The sequence below is a fragment of the Sebastes umbrosus genome, chromosome 15 (assembly GCF_015220745.1).
Source record: "Sebastes umbrosus isolate fSebUmb1 chromosome 15, fSebUmb1.pri, whole genome shotgun sequence".
In the NCBI taxonomy this organism is placed as follows: domain Eukaryota; kingdom Metazoa; phylum Chordata; class Actinopteri; order Perciformes; family Sebastidae; genus Sebastes; species Sebastes umbrosus.
Genome location: NC_051283.1, coordinates 27140648 through 27156679, shown reverse-complemented (window position 1 = coordinate 27156679; position 16032 = coordinate 27140648). Strand labels below are relative to the sequence as shown.

Below are 16032 nucleotides of genomic sequence, written 5' to 3'. Positions count from 1 at the left end.
ACAGACTTCTTCAAATCAATCAATCGATTTATTCGTCACATGAAATCGTACAACCAAATCCCGTCAGCTCCTTCAATTTGTGCATTAACGTTAATGTTATTCACCATAAAGCACTCGTCTCCTCCCTTTTTCATAGAGTCCTCTGTCCTGTCAGATCGGTAAATAGAAAAAAAGTCACGGTTGAATGACGCTGTCTGGTATTCCAGGATTTAGTTTCACGGACATTACAGTTCCTGATATCCCGTTAGAAACGGAGGTCATCCAGCAGCAGCCCATCATCCAACGCCTGTACATTGGCCAGCAGGATGCCTGGTGACGCTACTGACGAGTCACGTGAGTAACGACTGACGTGACAAAATAAGTCAACGTTACTTTTAGTTTCACACGGGACAGGAACGGCGGTCTCCTGGTTGAAAGTCTTGAGTTTGTTTGACCCATCCTCCCTCCCTCCTGAACAGATTCTATTAATACTACGTCACTACTCCGACTGTCGAATAACGCCGTGGGTGGGTTTACATTGGAATTAGTTGAAAGCCTGATTCATCACATACTGTTGCTAAAGGGTGCCTCTGTGCGTCGGTTTCCGGTATTTGACGAGTCGGGAGTGAGAAACATACAGTGGAAATCACGGCCTAAACAAAGAAGCCTGATTCTTCAGTGTACTGCAGTTGCTTTATGTGTTTTTGTGAAGGAATGCCATCTCATGGTGACGCCCGGCGTTTGACTGAATGTGTTTACAGTGGATACGGGGGTGGGGGGGGGGGGGGCTGCATCTGTATGCCAGGCTAATGCTAGCTAGGTGTATGTGTAAGAAACTGTCCAGCTGGGACATGAAACAGCCAATCATCTTTAGTACTTTCTTCTTCTGTGGTCAGATTTGTGCTCTCTCTTAGCGACAACCTGAAGACATATCTCGCAATAAATTACAGTTTCATTGCTGGCAACAATTACACAAATACTCATTTTTATGTGCTAATAGTTGAGCAGATAATAATGTTCATCTGGAAACTCTGTGCTAGCTTCAGCTGGAACAGTAGAGCTCATCTAATGTGGAGCTTTATGATCCTGTCATATTGTTGATATTTACCTTGTTTAGTAAATTACATAATTTTCATCTGGAGTATTACAGAGACACTTCTTATTTATCTTATCTTCTTGTATTTATCTTTATAAAGTAGTGATGAATTTATGAACAAGAGGTGCATTGTTTATCATAACCGTTAAATGTGTTAAATAAAACAGTGTGAGGTCATAGTTCAACTTCACATCGTAGTTATTAAAACAACCATGTTGTTTGTAATATGGAAGTTATCAGAGGGGTCACATCATGTTATGTTGGTAATGTATAGATTTATATGTCATGTTTTATAACTCATAACAAGCAACAACAAAAGACACAAACAAATCAAAGAGGTTTTCTTCGATTTCTTTTGGATGTTAATATGAACTGGAGTTAGAATTTAGTTTTCACTGTTTTCTATATCTTTGGTTTGTAATGATGTTGTTTACTGTATGAAAGTGTAAACATGTTGATTATTGGTATTTATCCTATATTATAGATCATATATATATATACATCTGTATTTTTTACCATGAACTTGGTTCTGTTAATAAAGTTTATTTGAAGCTGAGAGTCTTTATATGAACAGCTGCTGTTGTTAAAGTGACTCATCAGTCACACTGATCTGAATACAGAGACCTCATTAGAGGCTGTTAGCATGCTAACACACACACACACACACACACACACACACACACACACTGTGACAGATTTATCTTTGTTTTCTGTCCTCAGTCGACCAGCAGCTCATTCTGTTAAATCTGACTTTAAAACAGTTTCTGACTCTTTGTGTTTAACAATATAATAATAATAATAATAATGATAATAATTAAAGCTGCAAGCAGCGATGAACGGGCCCTCGCACCTTCCCGCACGTCGGGGGTACTGACGGTACGCCGGTCCACGCAGCCCTGCACTTCTGTGACCATCGGACATTGCATGCACAAGTTAGACGTTATTTCCTGCGATTGAGTGGCACAGGAAATGACAGATTCCAAATTTTTCACCACTTCCTGTGTCCGCTATGTGGTGCTAGAGGACACGTGCTAAAAATGCATTATGCTGCTCATTATAAAGTGTAGACCACACAATGTAAATTTCATGTGAATCGGTTGATGGTTGTCACATAACGCTGACTTCCTGTTGCCAGTAGGTGGCGCTATGACTATGAGTCAATATTGCCATGTGGATGTCCTCAGACCTGAACTCTCATGAAGTAGGCCAAGTTTGGGGCAGATTTGACCAAGTACAGTTGAGTTACGACAGTTTGTCTTTCAATGGCGAATCATGTAAATTCTCCGCCACGCCACGTCAACGTCGTTTAAAAAAAACTCACGATTTGAACAACTTTTCATCACAAAGGTTAAGATTGTACCGACCAAATCTGAAGTTGATCGGGTTAAATCTGTGGGAGTTTGTTAAAGTACCTACTCTTAAGACACAAGTACTCGTACGACTCCACTACTTGTATGACACAATACTTGCATGACACTGCTATTCGTATGACACGACTACTTGTACGACACTGCTATTCGTACGACACGACTACTCGTATGACACAAGTACTCGTATGATACCACTACTCGTACGACACGACTCGCACGACACCACTACTCATATGACACAAGTACTCGTATGACGCAACTACTCTACGACAGGACTCGCACGACACCACTACTCGTATGACAAAAGTACTCGTATGACGCGACTACTCATACGACACGACTCGCACGACACCACTACTCGTATGACATAAGTACTCGTATGACACAAGTACTCGTATGACGCAACTACTCTACGACACGACTCGCGCGACACCACTACTCGTATGACACAATTACTCGTATGACACGACTACTTGTACGACACGACTCGCATGACACCACTACTCGTATGACACAAGTAGTCACACAACACCACTACTCGTATGACACAAGTACTCGTAAGACACAAGTACTCGTATGACACAAGTACTCGTATGACACGACTACTCGTACGACACCACTCGTACGACACCACTATTCGTATGACACGACTACTCGTACGACACCACTCGTACGACACCACTATTCGTATGACACGACTACTCGTACGACACCACTCATACGACACCGCTATTCGTATGACACGACTACTCGTACGACATGACTTGCACGACACCACTACTTGTATGACACCACTACTCGTACGACACCACTCGCACGCCACCACTACTCGTATGATACAAGTACTCACATGACACAAGTACTCGTATGACACGACTACTTGTACGACACGTCACAACTCGTGTGACATGACACAACTCGTAGGACTCGAGTACTCGTACGACAGGATTACTGCGTACGTAGCACATGTACTAGTTCTCCTTATTGATTTTTAAAGATGATCTTATATGTTCAGACTCAACAGGTCAAACAGTTTAGTTCAGTCAGTTGAATCAGATGATTAAATGTTTCCTGACCTTTCTCTTCTGTTTCAATGAACTTCATCTGCTGCTCTTTGAAAACAGTGAAAACACGATCAGATAGCGGCTGAGAGGTCAAATGATCTACATGCCGAGTCAGCGCCATGAAACCCGATGAGATCAGGTCATTAAAAGAGCCCAGACGATGGAAACCTGATGAACGTGATGAAGGTTACAGCCTCCTCCTCATCGCTCCACACTGATATCTGATGTTTTATATTTCTGGTGTTTCTGACTAAAAACAGTTATGGTCTCAATCCCGAACACTGATTCGTCACAATAATACAAACAACACATTAAAGGTATGAACGGTTCCTCTCAGATCGTTCTGTTCTCTTCATGGTTCTCGAACATTACGTTTAACTCACCCAGAGTGACCCTGCCAACATTTATCACATTTCTAACATAAATATGTCAGATTTTAATATGTTAGCTTGATCACATGTTGAAGGAAACTCAGGTCCAGGGTCAGGTGTTAGACCAGGTCTAGGTCCAGGTTGAAGCCCTGCAGCTGTGTGGTTTGATGAGATCTAAATCTAGTTTAAACCCAGAATAAAAGAGATCTAAATCTAGTCTAAACCCAGAATAAATCACATGTTGAAGGAAACTGAGGTTCAGGACCAGGTCTTGGACCAGGTCCAGCACCAGGTCTTGGACCAGATCCAGGTGCAGGTGGTTTCCGTCAATCTGAAGGATTATTGTTGACTCTTCTGGAATCTGGTCGGACTGGTCCAATCAGGAAATGATTGTTAATGACTGTTTGTTTGCATGTAGATTGCGACCCGCCTGCGCTGCATAATTAAAACTAATTTTCAACAACAATAATTTCATTAATAATAAATAATGATAATCACGACACTTATGTAACTGGAACTAAATGTTCAAGCGTATTTCAGGTCAATGAACCCTAACCCTGACCCCTCACTGCTGCCGGCGGACTCGTCTCACGTTAACCAGGATGTTTCAGCATACTGTCAACACGGAAGCTGTCAGACCAAACTACATTCAGAAAACACCTGATTTAGCAGCTTAGTGAATGTTTGAAGGCGTGTTGACAATGATGGATGACGTGCTGCAACAAAAACTCTTTGTTTCTGGTAAATATTGTTCAACCAGTTCTGCTCTGAAGAACATCATACCAAACATAGCACGCAACCACACACCTAGACACTTAATACACACCTACACACACACTAACACACACACACACACACACACACCTAGACACTTATTACACACCTACACGCGCACACACATTGTTAATAATTGGGTCCATTTCCTGGTGAGATCAGTTTACAGTCGGACTGGTTCAGTTTGTGGCTCATTTTTAGAAACACTTTCAGTCTTTATATGAAATAAGAGTGCTTTCACAGGCCCAGATCCAAGTCCACTTGTCCCCAAAGTCCAGTTCGATTGATTAGTGTGAACGCTCCGTATCGTACTCGGGAAGCAGTTCGTCGATCCGTGCCCGAGTCCACTTGAAAAGGTGGTCTCGGGCATGGATCATGTGTATTCGGGTACGGTTCGTATCAGGTGTGAAAGCTGCTCTGCTGAAGTGGACTGCCATTTAACGCGAGTAACGTTAGCAGTCAGCGAGTAGTTTTGAAATGGCAGGCCTTTTATCAACGCTGCCGGTCTCCTCCGATATCTGTCTAGATATAAAACAGTTTCTGTGTCTGTATCTGCACACAGCAGCGATCTCATCCTCCGAGCTGCACGGCCGTGGGTGATACAGCAGCAAGGCGGGCGAGAGGTTCCTTAAAATAAAAACAATAGTAGATGCTGGGGTTGGACGATGTTTGTTATTTTAATCAAACTCGGGCACGGTATGGATCAATCGTACCTAATATTAAAACGCCCTAAGACGCTTCACTGGAATAAAATGTGCTGGAGATTTTAACTAAATCTAGTCTAAACCCAGAATAAAAGACACCTAAATCTAACCCATAAGAGTATACCAAATATATTTTGGTATAAATGCGGTATAAATCTGGCGTAAACTCTGTCCTGAATCTGGCTTTAAGTCATTGTAGATGTGATGTAATCTAACGTGATCTGATGTTATGTAATGTGATCTGATGTGATCTAAGTGGAGACAAACATCAGGAGCTGAACTAGAACTAAATATGAGATAGATACGATGGAATCAGTGTATTTAAATTGTATTAAAAGCATTAAACTGAGTTTAGACATTCAGACAAACAGGTGATCAGGAAGAAGAGGATGGAGAGAGGAGGAAGAAGACGGAGGGGGAGGAGGAGGAAAAAGGAGGGGGAGGAGGAGGAAGATGGAAGGGGAGGAGAGAGTCTGAGTATATAAAGCTGCTGCTTTCTTTCAGCTGAGTTCAGAAACTCAACAATCGCAAAGGTTTCGTCACATTTAATATCGTTTCCTGTCGACAAGTCGAACAACAACAAAAATGCTCCCACGGTGAGTTTTTAATCTTCCGATAAACTTTCAATATCTCACTTTATTAAACTGTTTTACAGATTTTAATTCAGTTTACAGGCTTTACTCATCAAGCTACTGCAGGAACAGCATTAATTATACATCACAACCACACATTGACAACTCTGCCGCTGAACATCAAAGTTAACAAACTTTATGAACTTTTACAAAACTTTAACTTTATGAAACACTTGGTAAAAGCTAATAGAACTTTGTGAAACTTTATTAAACTTTATGAAACACTTGGTAAAAGCTAATAGAACTTTATGAAACTTTATTAAATTTTATGAAACACTTGGTAAAAGCTAAAAAAACTAATGAAACTTTATGAAACTTTATGAAACTTTATGAAACACTTGGTAAAAACTAATGAAACTTTATGAAACTTTATAAAACACTTGGTAAAAGCTAATAGAACTTTATGAAACTTTATTAAATTTTATGAAACACTTGGTAAAAGCTAAAAAAACTAATGAAACTTTATGAAACTTTATGAAACTTTATGAAACTTTATGAAACACTTGGTAAAAACTAATGAAACTTTATGAAACTTTATAAAACACCTGGTAAAAGCTGATGAAACTTTATGGAATTGGATGAGGCTCATGGAAATGTTCTGTGCACAATAATTATAACTAAAGTAATTACCTGACATTCCTCTCATGTTTGAACATTTTGTACTGTCGAGTTAATGACACCTGATAATTATCTGCTGTTTCTATTGTTGTGGCTATAGATTCTAATCAAGTCCAGTGGCCTATTACAGTTTTCACATGTCTGATACTTCACTTGAGTTTTTTCCATTTGGGGACTTTTGACTTTTCCTCATCGACACTTCAAAAGGAAATACTTTATTTTTTTCCACTACATCATTTATCTGAAGGCAGATTCAGATTTCATACTCAGGACATGTGCTGCTATAAATAAAGTTTAAAATAAACAATTAATGAACTGAACCTTTCATTTTAATGCTGATATCTGTTTACTTTGTTAAAGTTCAGTGTTCAGTATCCAGGTTTCATTTGGTGGCCAGTCTGTGAGCAGAAGGACTTCAGTGTTTCAGTCTTTTCTGTCTCTCTGAGGATCTGAGCAGCTCGTTTCTCTCTATACGTCAGAAAAGAACGGACGCTTTGTCTTTTTCCTCTGTGGAGGAAACACAAAGAAACGCAGTCATTTAACCCTTCAGGCTGAAGACGGTCTTCACCCACCGGCCACTCAACACACCGGACATTCATCACCTTACGTTGTTTTACTTTACGTCGTTTACTTTACGATCTTTACTTTATTTACTTCACGATCTTTACTTTATTTACTTTACGGTCTTTACTTTATTTACTTTATGTTATTTACTTTACAATCTTTACTTTGTTTACTTTACGATTTTTACTTTATTTACTTAATTTTATTTACTTGATTTACTTTACGATCTTTACTTTGTTTACTTTATGTTATTTACTTTATTTACTTTATGTTCTTGACTTTAAGTTCTTTACATTCTTGACTTTACATACTTTACGTTCTTGACTTCACGTTCTTTACATTTTCTACGTTCTTGACTGCACGTTTTTTACATTCTTTATTGTCTTTACGTTCTTTACGTTCTTGACTTCAGAGTGTTTAGTTTGTTTGTGTGTGTGTTACAGGTGTGTTCTGTTGCTGCTCCTGGCCTTTGTGGCTGTTTCACTGGCAGCTCCTACCACTGGTAAGTTATGACAGTCTGTCTGTCTGTCTGTCTCTCTCTGATCTTGTGTCTTTTGCAGTCGTGCGTTGCGATTGGCTCAATTTCGGCGAGTGCAGGCCACTGCGCATGTGTTGTACTCCAAAGATATGACGTGTTGATGACGCGTGACCCAACCTCCTTTCCATAGGCGTTGACTAGAACCAGGAAGTAAAACTCACTAGAACCAGGAAGTTAAACTCACTAAAAACAAACAAGGAAACAGTTTTCTGTTTCAGCTTCAAAATCCAGAGGTGTGAATGCTACATTTAGAGAGCACGGAGGTGTGAACGCTGCATTTAGAAAGCACGGAGGTGTGAATACTACATTTAGAGGGCACAGAGGTGTGAATGCCGCATTGAGAGAGCACAGAGGTGTGAACACTACATTTAGAGAGCACTGAGGTGTGAACGCGACATTTAGAGAGCCCAGAGGTGTGAATGCTGCATTGAGAGAGCACAGAGGTGTGAATGCTGCATTTAGAGAGCACAGAGGTGTGAACGCTGCATTTAGAAAGCACGGAGGTGTGAATGCTACATTTAGAGAGCAATGAGGTGTGAACGCTGCATTTAGAGAGCACAGAGGTGTGAACGCTGCATTTAGAGAGCACAGAGGTGTGAATGCTGCATTTAGAGAGCAATGAGGTGTGAACGCTGCATTTAGAGAGCACAGAGGTGTGAACGCTGCATTTAGAGAGCACAGAGGTGTGAATGCTGCATTGAGAGAGCACAGAGGTGTGAACACTACATTTAGATTGCACTGAGGTGTGAACGCGACATTTAGAGAGCCCAGAGGTGTGAATGCTGCATTGAGAGAGCACAGAGGTGTGAACACTACATTTAGAGAGCACGGAGGTGTGAACGCTACATTTATAGAGCACGGAGGTGTGAACGCTACATTTATAGAGCACGGAGGTGTGAACGCTGCATTTAGAGAGCAGCGAGGTGTGAACGCTGCATTGCAATGTGGTTCCACCAGGAAAACTCCATAGTTCTCCGTCTGTTCCTGTTGATTAATGTTCATGTTGTTTCTCGCTGCAGCTCCATTGTCTGACAACGATGACGAATTTGACGACTCCAACGATTCCAACACCACCACCGCTGCCCCCACCACCGATGGTAAAGATCATACCCTACTGTGACATCACACCATGTCGCAGCCAATCAGAGTTCAGATCCAGTAAACAAAGACAGTTCAGTGTTCACAATGTCAGAAGATGTGAAACGGCATCCTACAAGCCGGACTCAGTACCGACTTATCAAATACCGACGCACGCCGTAGTATTACCAGCGTGAGAGTCCATTCAGGGTGGGAGAACGCCGTGCTGGCTAACAGGCAGCCTGGGCATGTAACATACTATACCTATGTGACGAGCTAATTGAGCTAAGCTAGCATCTACAGTCTACACCTATATCACAGATCGTTAAACAAAAGCAGCTGTAAATTAACATTCTCGCCATTACTGAGCTGGAAATTATGTTTAAACATACTCGCACAATCATTTCCTGTCTTCTCCGTTCCTGCTCTGTTTTCTCCACAATCTTCAAACTACCTCGTCAAATACCACCGTTTGGGCAGCGGGCCTTCGGCATTAAAAACCAGCTCACAGACGCGCCCTTTTAGCAACAGTATGTAATTAACCGGGCTTTCAACTAACTCCAATGTAAACCCACCCGCGGTGTTATTCGACGGTCGGAGCAGTGACGTAGTATTAATGGCGTGATAGTCCGTTCAGGGCGGGAGGGAGGGGAGGTGGATGGGTCAAACAAACACAAGACTTTCAACCAGGAGACCGCCGTTCATGTCCCGTGGAACAAAAACTAATTTGATTTTGTCACGTCAGTCTTTAATCACGTGACTTGTTAGCATTGACAGTCCCGCGAGTCACGTGAGTCATTAGTCAGTGAAGTTAACGTCAACCTCGACCGTTTCCTAACCCTAACTAAGTGGTTGTGTTGCCTAAACCTAACTTCCTGTGAAAACGGAAGTTTATTTTGAAAGGACCCATTTAACAAGCGTATATTGGCACGCTGTCAAAGAGCGTATATTGATAAGAAGTGAAAGTCAATAGTTCGTTCCAGCATCAGAGCTACGCTTCCGCCATTTTGGACTGAAAGTGACTACTGGACGCCAATAAAACATCTGTTCTTAAAATTGTCATATTTAATGTCTCTACTGAAATGTCCTGTGTTGAACCATAAAATATTATAAATATTCATACTATTATAGCTATTTACTTATATATTTATTAAACTTTTTGCCCGGCTGCTTCCCAGAGGAGCATAAAGTGGAAGTTGGAAAAATCCAGCACACAGATTTTGAGATCAATCTGAAACGTTTTCAAGTCAAAGATCCAGAATGGAGTCCATCGACATCATGAAGTCCAACAATATCACAATAATAATGAGCCAGAAGAGACCGCCCCGATCTCACGGAGATGCGCCGCGACTAACCTGTAAAAAACATTGTTCTCCTCTGGTACAGCGCGCCTGCCAAGCGCTCCTCTCAGGCGCCGCACATCGCGCTTTTCAGTTTTTTTTTCCAAAGGGCGTGTTTGAAGTGGCTGCACCTGTAGCGACCCCATGGACAGAACATACTCATGGTACTACTTTTGGTACTACTGATAGTGTACTACTGCTGCTAGTACTGCTACCGATACTACTAACACATCGTGTTAATCAGACATGAATGTTACGCTGCAGCCTGACAGCCATAAGAGTAGCACGGTGATTGGCTCGTTGACATGCGTCCATGTGATCAATAACTCCCTATTCATCATGATGACGTTTACTGGAGACATGATAACCAATAATTGATATATGTTCAACATCTTTAATCCTCAGGAAATGATGACAAAACTGAAAACACCAGTGATGATAACGGTGATGACGGTGATGACGGTAATGACCCTGATGATAAAACTGAGCTGCTGACTGACAGCAAACCAGCTCCGCTTGTCTTTATAAAACATTGAGACGTGAGAATGAGTTCAGAGGTCAAAAAGTCGAGATGAAGTTTTTCAGACGTCCATGTGGAGAACGTAGAGACAACGATCAAGAAATATGAGTTCATCTCCCTTATATTAACCTTAATATTAAGTTTTAAAGATTCAGACTTCAATTAAAGGAAGTCAGAGGTCAACATTAAGAAATTAAATGGAAAAAGCAGAAAGAATTCAACAGTTAGGACGACGTCAAACACAAAGAATGAAGGGTTAATGTAGAGGTTGACATGAAGAGTTCAGAGGTCAACATTTAAGAATTCACAAGTTCTAAAAAGAACTGGAGACATGATCACCAATAATTGATACATGTCCAACATCTTGCAGATGATGACACCTTTGAAGAGACCGATGACTCAGCAGCAGAAACTGCAGAGGGTGAGTAGGACTGGACCTCAGCAGAGGACAGCAGCACAGTGATTGTCTCGTTTATACGCGTCCATGTGATCAATAACTCCTGATTCATCATGATGACGTCTACTGGAGACATGATAACCAATAATTGATACATGTCCAACATCTTTAATCCTCCAATGCAGCTAGCGATGAAGCTAACGATGAAGCCCAAAACGACTCTGCTGATGACAGCGACAACGTGGAGAACGAAGAGTCTGTAGAGTCTGAAAATGACGATACAGAGGAGGCAGCAGTACCTGCAGCAAAGGGTGAGTAGGACTGGACCTCAGCAGAGGACAGCAGAACAGTGATTGTCTCGTTTGACGTGCGTCCATGTGATCAATAACTCCTGATTCATCATGATGATGTTTACTGGAGACATTATAACCAATAATTGATACATGTTCAACATCTTTAATCCTCAGAAAATAATGAGGGCGAGGATAAGGACAGTGATGAAAATGATGGCAGTGATGATAACGGTAATGACCCTGATGGTAAAACTGAGCTGCTGACTGACAGCAAACCAGCTCCGCTTGTCTTTATAAAACATTCAGACGTGAGAATGAGTTCAGAGGTCAAAAAGTCGAGATGAAGTTTTTCAGACGTCCATGTGAGGAACGTACAGACCACGATCAAGAAATATGAGTTCATCTCCCTCATATTAACCTTAATATTAAGTTTTAAAGATTCAGACTTCAAGTAGAAGAAGTCAGAGGTCAACATTAAGAAATTAAATGGAAAAAGCAGAAAGAATTCAACAGTTAGGACGACGTCAAACACAAAGAATGAAGGGTTAATGTAGAGGTTGACATGAAGAGTTCAGAGGTCAACATTTAAGAATTCACAAGTTCTAAAAAGAACTGGAGACATGATCACCAATAATTGATACATGTCCAACATCTTGCAGATGATGACACCTTTGAAGAGACCGATGACTCAGCAGCAGAAACTGCAGCGGGTGAGTAGGACTGGACCTCAGCAGAGGACAGCAGCACAGTGATTGTCTCGTTTATACGCGTCCATGTGATCAATAACTCCTGATTCATCATGATGACGTCTACTGGAGACATGATAACCAATAATTGATACATGTCCAACATCTTTAATCCTCCAATGCAGCTAGCGATGAAGCTAACGATGAAGCCCAAAACGACTCTGCTGATGACAGCGACAACGTGGAGAACGAAGAGTCTGTAGAGTCTGAAAATGACGAAACAGAGGAGGCAGCAGTACCTGCAGCAAAGGGTGAGTAGGACTGGACCTCAGCAGAGGACAGCAGAACAGTGATTGTCTCGTTTGACGTGCGTCCATGTGATCAATAACTCCTGATTCATCATGATGATGTTTACTGGAGACATTATAACCAATAATTGATACATGTTCAACATCTTTAATCCTCAGAAAATGATGAGGGCGAGGATAAGGACAGTGATGAAAATGATGGCAGTGATGATAACGGTAATGACCCTGATGGTAAAACTGAGCTGCTGACTGACAGCAAACCAGCTCCGCTTGTCTTTATAAAACATTCAGACGTGAGAATGAGTTCAGAGGTCAAAAAGTCGAGATGAAGTTTTTCAGACGTCCATGTGAGGAACGTACAGACCACGATCAAGAAATATGAGTTCATCTCCCTCATATTAACCTTAATATTAAGTTTTAAAGATTCAGACTTCAAGTAGAAGAAGTCAGAGGTCAACATTAAGAAATTAAATGGAAAAAGTAGAAAGAATTCAACAGTTAGGACGACGTCAAACACAAAGAATGAAGGGTTAATGTAGAGGTTGACATGAAGAGTTCAGAGGTCAACATTTAACAATTCACAAGTTCTAAAAAGAAACACAGTTTTTCTCAGTAACTTTGGATCATTGTTTGAACCAGTCTGAACTTTCTCTAAACTGTTTGATGGGATAGGCGGAAAGGTGGTTGGCTCGTTGACACGCGTCCATGTGATCAATAACTCCTGATTCATCATGATGACGTTTACTGGAGACATGATAACCAATAATTAATACATGTCCAACATCTTTAATCCTTCAATGCAGCTGACAAACCAGCTAACGATGAAGCTGGCGATGAAGCCAGCGATGCAGCCCAAAACGACTCTGCTGATGACAGCGAGGAGAGCGATGAGTCTGCAGAGGGTGAGTAGGACTGGACCTCAGCAGAGGACAGCAGCACTGTGATTATCTCGTTGACACGCGTCCATGTGATCAATAACTCCTGATTCATCACGTTGACGTTTACTGGAGAAACATGATAACCAATAATTGATACATGTGCAACATCTTTAATCCTCCAATGCAGCCAGCAACGAAGCTAACGATGAAGCTAGCAATGTAGCTAACGATGAAGCCGAAAACGACTCTGCTGATGACAGCGGCAGCGATGAGAGCGATGAGTCTGCAAAGGGTGAGTAGGACTGAACCTCAGCAGAGGACAGCAGCACTGTGATTATCTCGTTGACAATAACTCCTGATTCATCAAGATGATGTTTACTGGAGACATGATAACCAATAATTAATACATGTTCAACATCTTTAATCCTCCAATGCAGCTAAAGATGAAGCTAACGATGAAGCCAGCGATGCAGCCCAAAACGACTCTGCTGATAAAGAAGAAGAAAGCGAGGAGAACGATAAGTCTAAAGAGTCTGATGATGACGAGGAAGAATCAGACGCTGCAGCAGATGGTAAGTAGGACTGGACCTCAGCAGAGGACAGCAGCACAGTGATTGTCTCGTTGACACGCGTCCATGTGATCAATAACTCCTGATTCAGCATGATGACGTTTACTGGAGACATGATCACCAATATTTGATACATGTCCAACATCTTTAATCCTCAGATGACGGCGCTAACGATGATACCAATGAAGAGGATGATACCAGTAATGACGATGATCCCGGTAATGACCCTGATGATAAAACTGAGCTGCTGACTGACAGCAAACCAGCTCCGCTTGTCTTTATAAAACATTCAGACGTGAGAATGAGTTCAGAGGTCAAACGGTCGAGAGGAAGTTTTTCAGACGTCCATGTGGAGAACGTAGAGACCACGATCAAGAAATAAGAGTTCATCTCCTTTATATAAACCTTAATATTAAGTTTTAAAGATTCAGACTTCAAGTAGAAGAAGTCAGAGGTCAACATTAAGAAAATAAATGGAAAAAGTAGAAAGAATTCAACAATTAGGACGACGTCAAACACAAAGAATGAAGGGTTAATGTAGAGGTTGACATGAAGAGTTCAGAGGTCAACATTTAAGAATTCACAAGTTCTAAAAAGAACTGGAGACATGATCACCAATAATTGATACATGTCCAACATCTTGCAGGTAAAGATGATGCAACAGAAACAACAGACGATGAAAAGGCAGCAGATGGTAAGTAGGACTGGACCTAACACAAAGAATGAAGGGTTAATGTAGAGGTTGACATGAAGAGTTCAGAGGTCAACATTCAAGAATTCACAAGTTCTAAAAAGAAACACAGTTTTTCTCAGTAACTTTGGTTCATTGTTTGAACCAGTCTGAACTTTCTCTAAACTGTTTGATGGGATAGGAGTGGTTAGCACTGTCGCCTCACAGCAAGAGGGTCGCAGGTTTGGCTTGTGGCCCTTCTGTGTGGGTTTACTCCGGGTTCTCCAGTTTCCTCCCACAGTCCAAAGACATGCAGGTTTTTTGTTGACTCTAAATGTCCCGTAGATGTGAATGATTGTCTGTCTCTATGTGTCAGCCATGTGATAGTCTGCTGATCTGTCCAGGGTGTACACGCCTTCACCCAATGTCGGCTGGGACCCTGAACATGATAAGAGGTTACACATAATGAATGAATGAATGAATGTTAGATGGGATATCACAGCTCCTACTCACCCACAACACGTCATTCATGCCTCTAAAGCAGTTATTGTGAGAGCCGGACGGGTCAACATTTAAAAGTAATTCTCAGAATTGAGCCACAGCGAAGGAGTAAACCTGTACTGTGGTTCTATGAGGAGAACAAGTGTTCTCTGTTCCTGTTGATGAGTGTTCATGTTGTTTCTTGTTGCAGGGACAACTGGTGAAACAACTGTTGAAACAACTACAGTTGGTAAAGATCACACTCCGCCGTGACATCACACCACTGTGACATCACACCACTGTGACATCACACCGTGTCACAGCCACCATCTTACAGCAGAAAGAGAGATTTTCTGCATTTTGTTTCTTGTTTTATGAACTAAACTGGACCTTGTTCTTTTGACAGAATAATTAAACTCTCATCCTCTGAACTGTGGAAGCTCACTGACTGCAGGTACCATCACTCACCGTGTCTTTATATATACACCTACTAACCTACTACACCTACTATATATATACAGTATATAACGTATATATATATTATATATATTATATATATACTAACGTGTCTTTGTGTTCTCTCCCCGTCAGAGCCAACCCCACAGTGGAATCCTGTTGCTATGACAACAACAACATCAGCAGCAACAACAACAAGCTAAACTGCAACTTAACTTCAACCTTCAGCTTCCTGTTTGTTTCCTCCGCTCGTTCCTGATTGGTCGTCTCCGTCCTACTTCAACCTCTGGCTTTGGTTTCAAGACTGTGTGTCTGGGTGTCTGTCTGCCTTCAGTCTGTCTGTCTGTGTGTCTGTGTTCACGCAGACCAGCTGCTAATAAAGTTTAAACTGTCAAAACACACTTTCATTCATTCATTCATTCATTCATTCATTCATTAATGAACCAATCAGAGCTATTGATCTGTGATCATACACTGATTATAGGTATTGATCTGTGATCATACACTGATTATATATATTGATCCGTGATCATACACTGATTATATATATTGATCCGTGATCATACACTGATTATAGGTATTGATCTGTGATCATACACTGATTACAGGTATTGATCCGTGATCATACACTGATTATAGATGTTGATC

General features: G+C 41.3%; 2 protein-coding genes and 3 long non-coding RNA genes across 7 annotated transcripts in view; all 5 read left to right on the top strand.

Annotated features, from left to right (window-relative positions):
- Window positions 1-16032, top strand: part of LOC119503730 (oocyte zinc finger protein XlCOF6-like) — a 353206-nt gene that overhangs the window by 241155 nt on the left and 96019 nt on the right. The gene's annotated exons all lie outside the window — the stretch shown is intronic.
- The window catches only part of LOC119503768 (oocyte zinc finger protein XlCOF6-like), a 337366-nt gene that overhangs the window by 241184 nt on the left and 80150 nt on the right, over window positions 1-16032 (top strand). The window lies entirely within an intron of this gene.
- On the top strand, window positions 5833-8836 carry LOC119503863. Its single transcript, XR_005210386.1, has 3 exons — window positions 5833-5954; window positions 7616-7674; window positions 8730-8836. It is a non-coding gene; the product is annotated as an uncharacterized LOC119503863 (long non-coding RNA).
- Window positions 10562-15785, top strand: LOC119503862. The gene is made up of 4 exons (XR_005210385.1): window positions 10562-10571; window positions 15140-15178; window positions 15335-15382; window positions 15520-15785. It is a non-coding gene; the product is annotated as an uncharacterized LOC119503862 (long non-coding RNA).
- On the top strand, window positions 10970-13992 carry LOC119503864. Its single transcript, XR_005210387.1, has 5 exons — window positions 10970-11068; window positions 11242-11355; window positions 11997-12047; window positions 12221-12334; window positions 13937-13992. It is a non-coding gene; the product is annotated as an uncharacterized LOC119503864 (long non-coding RNA).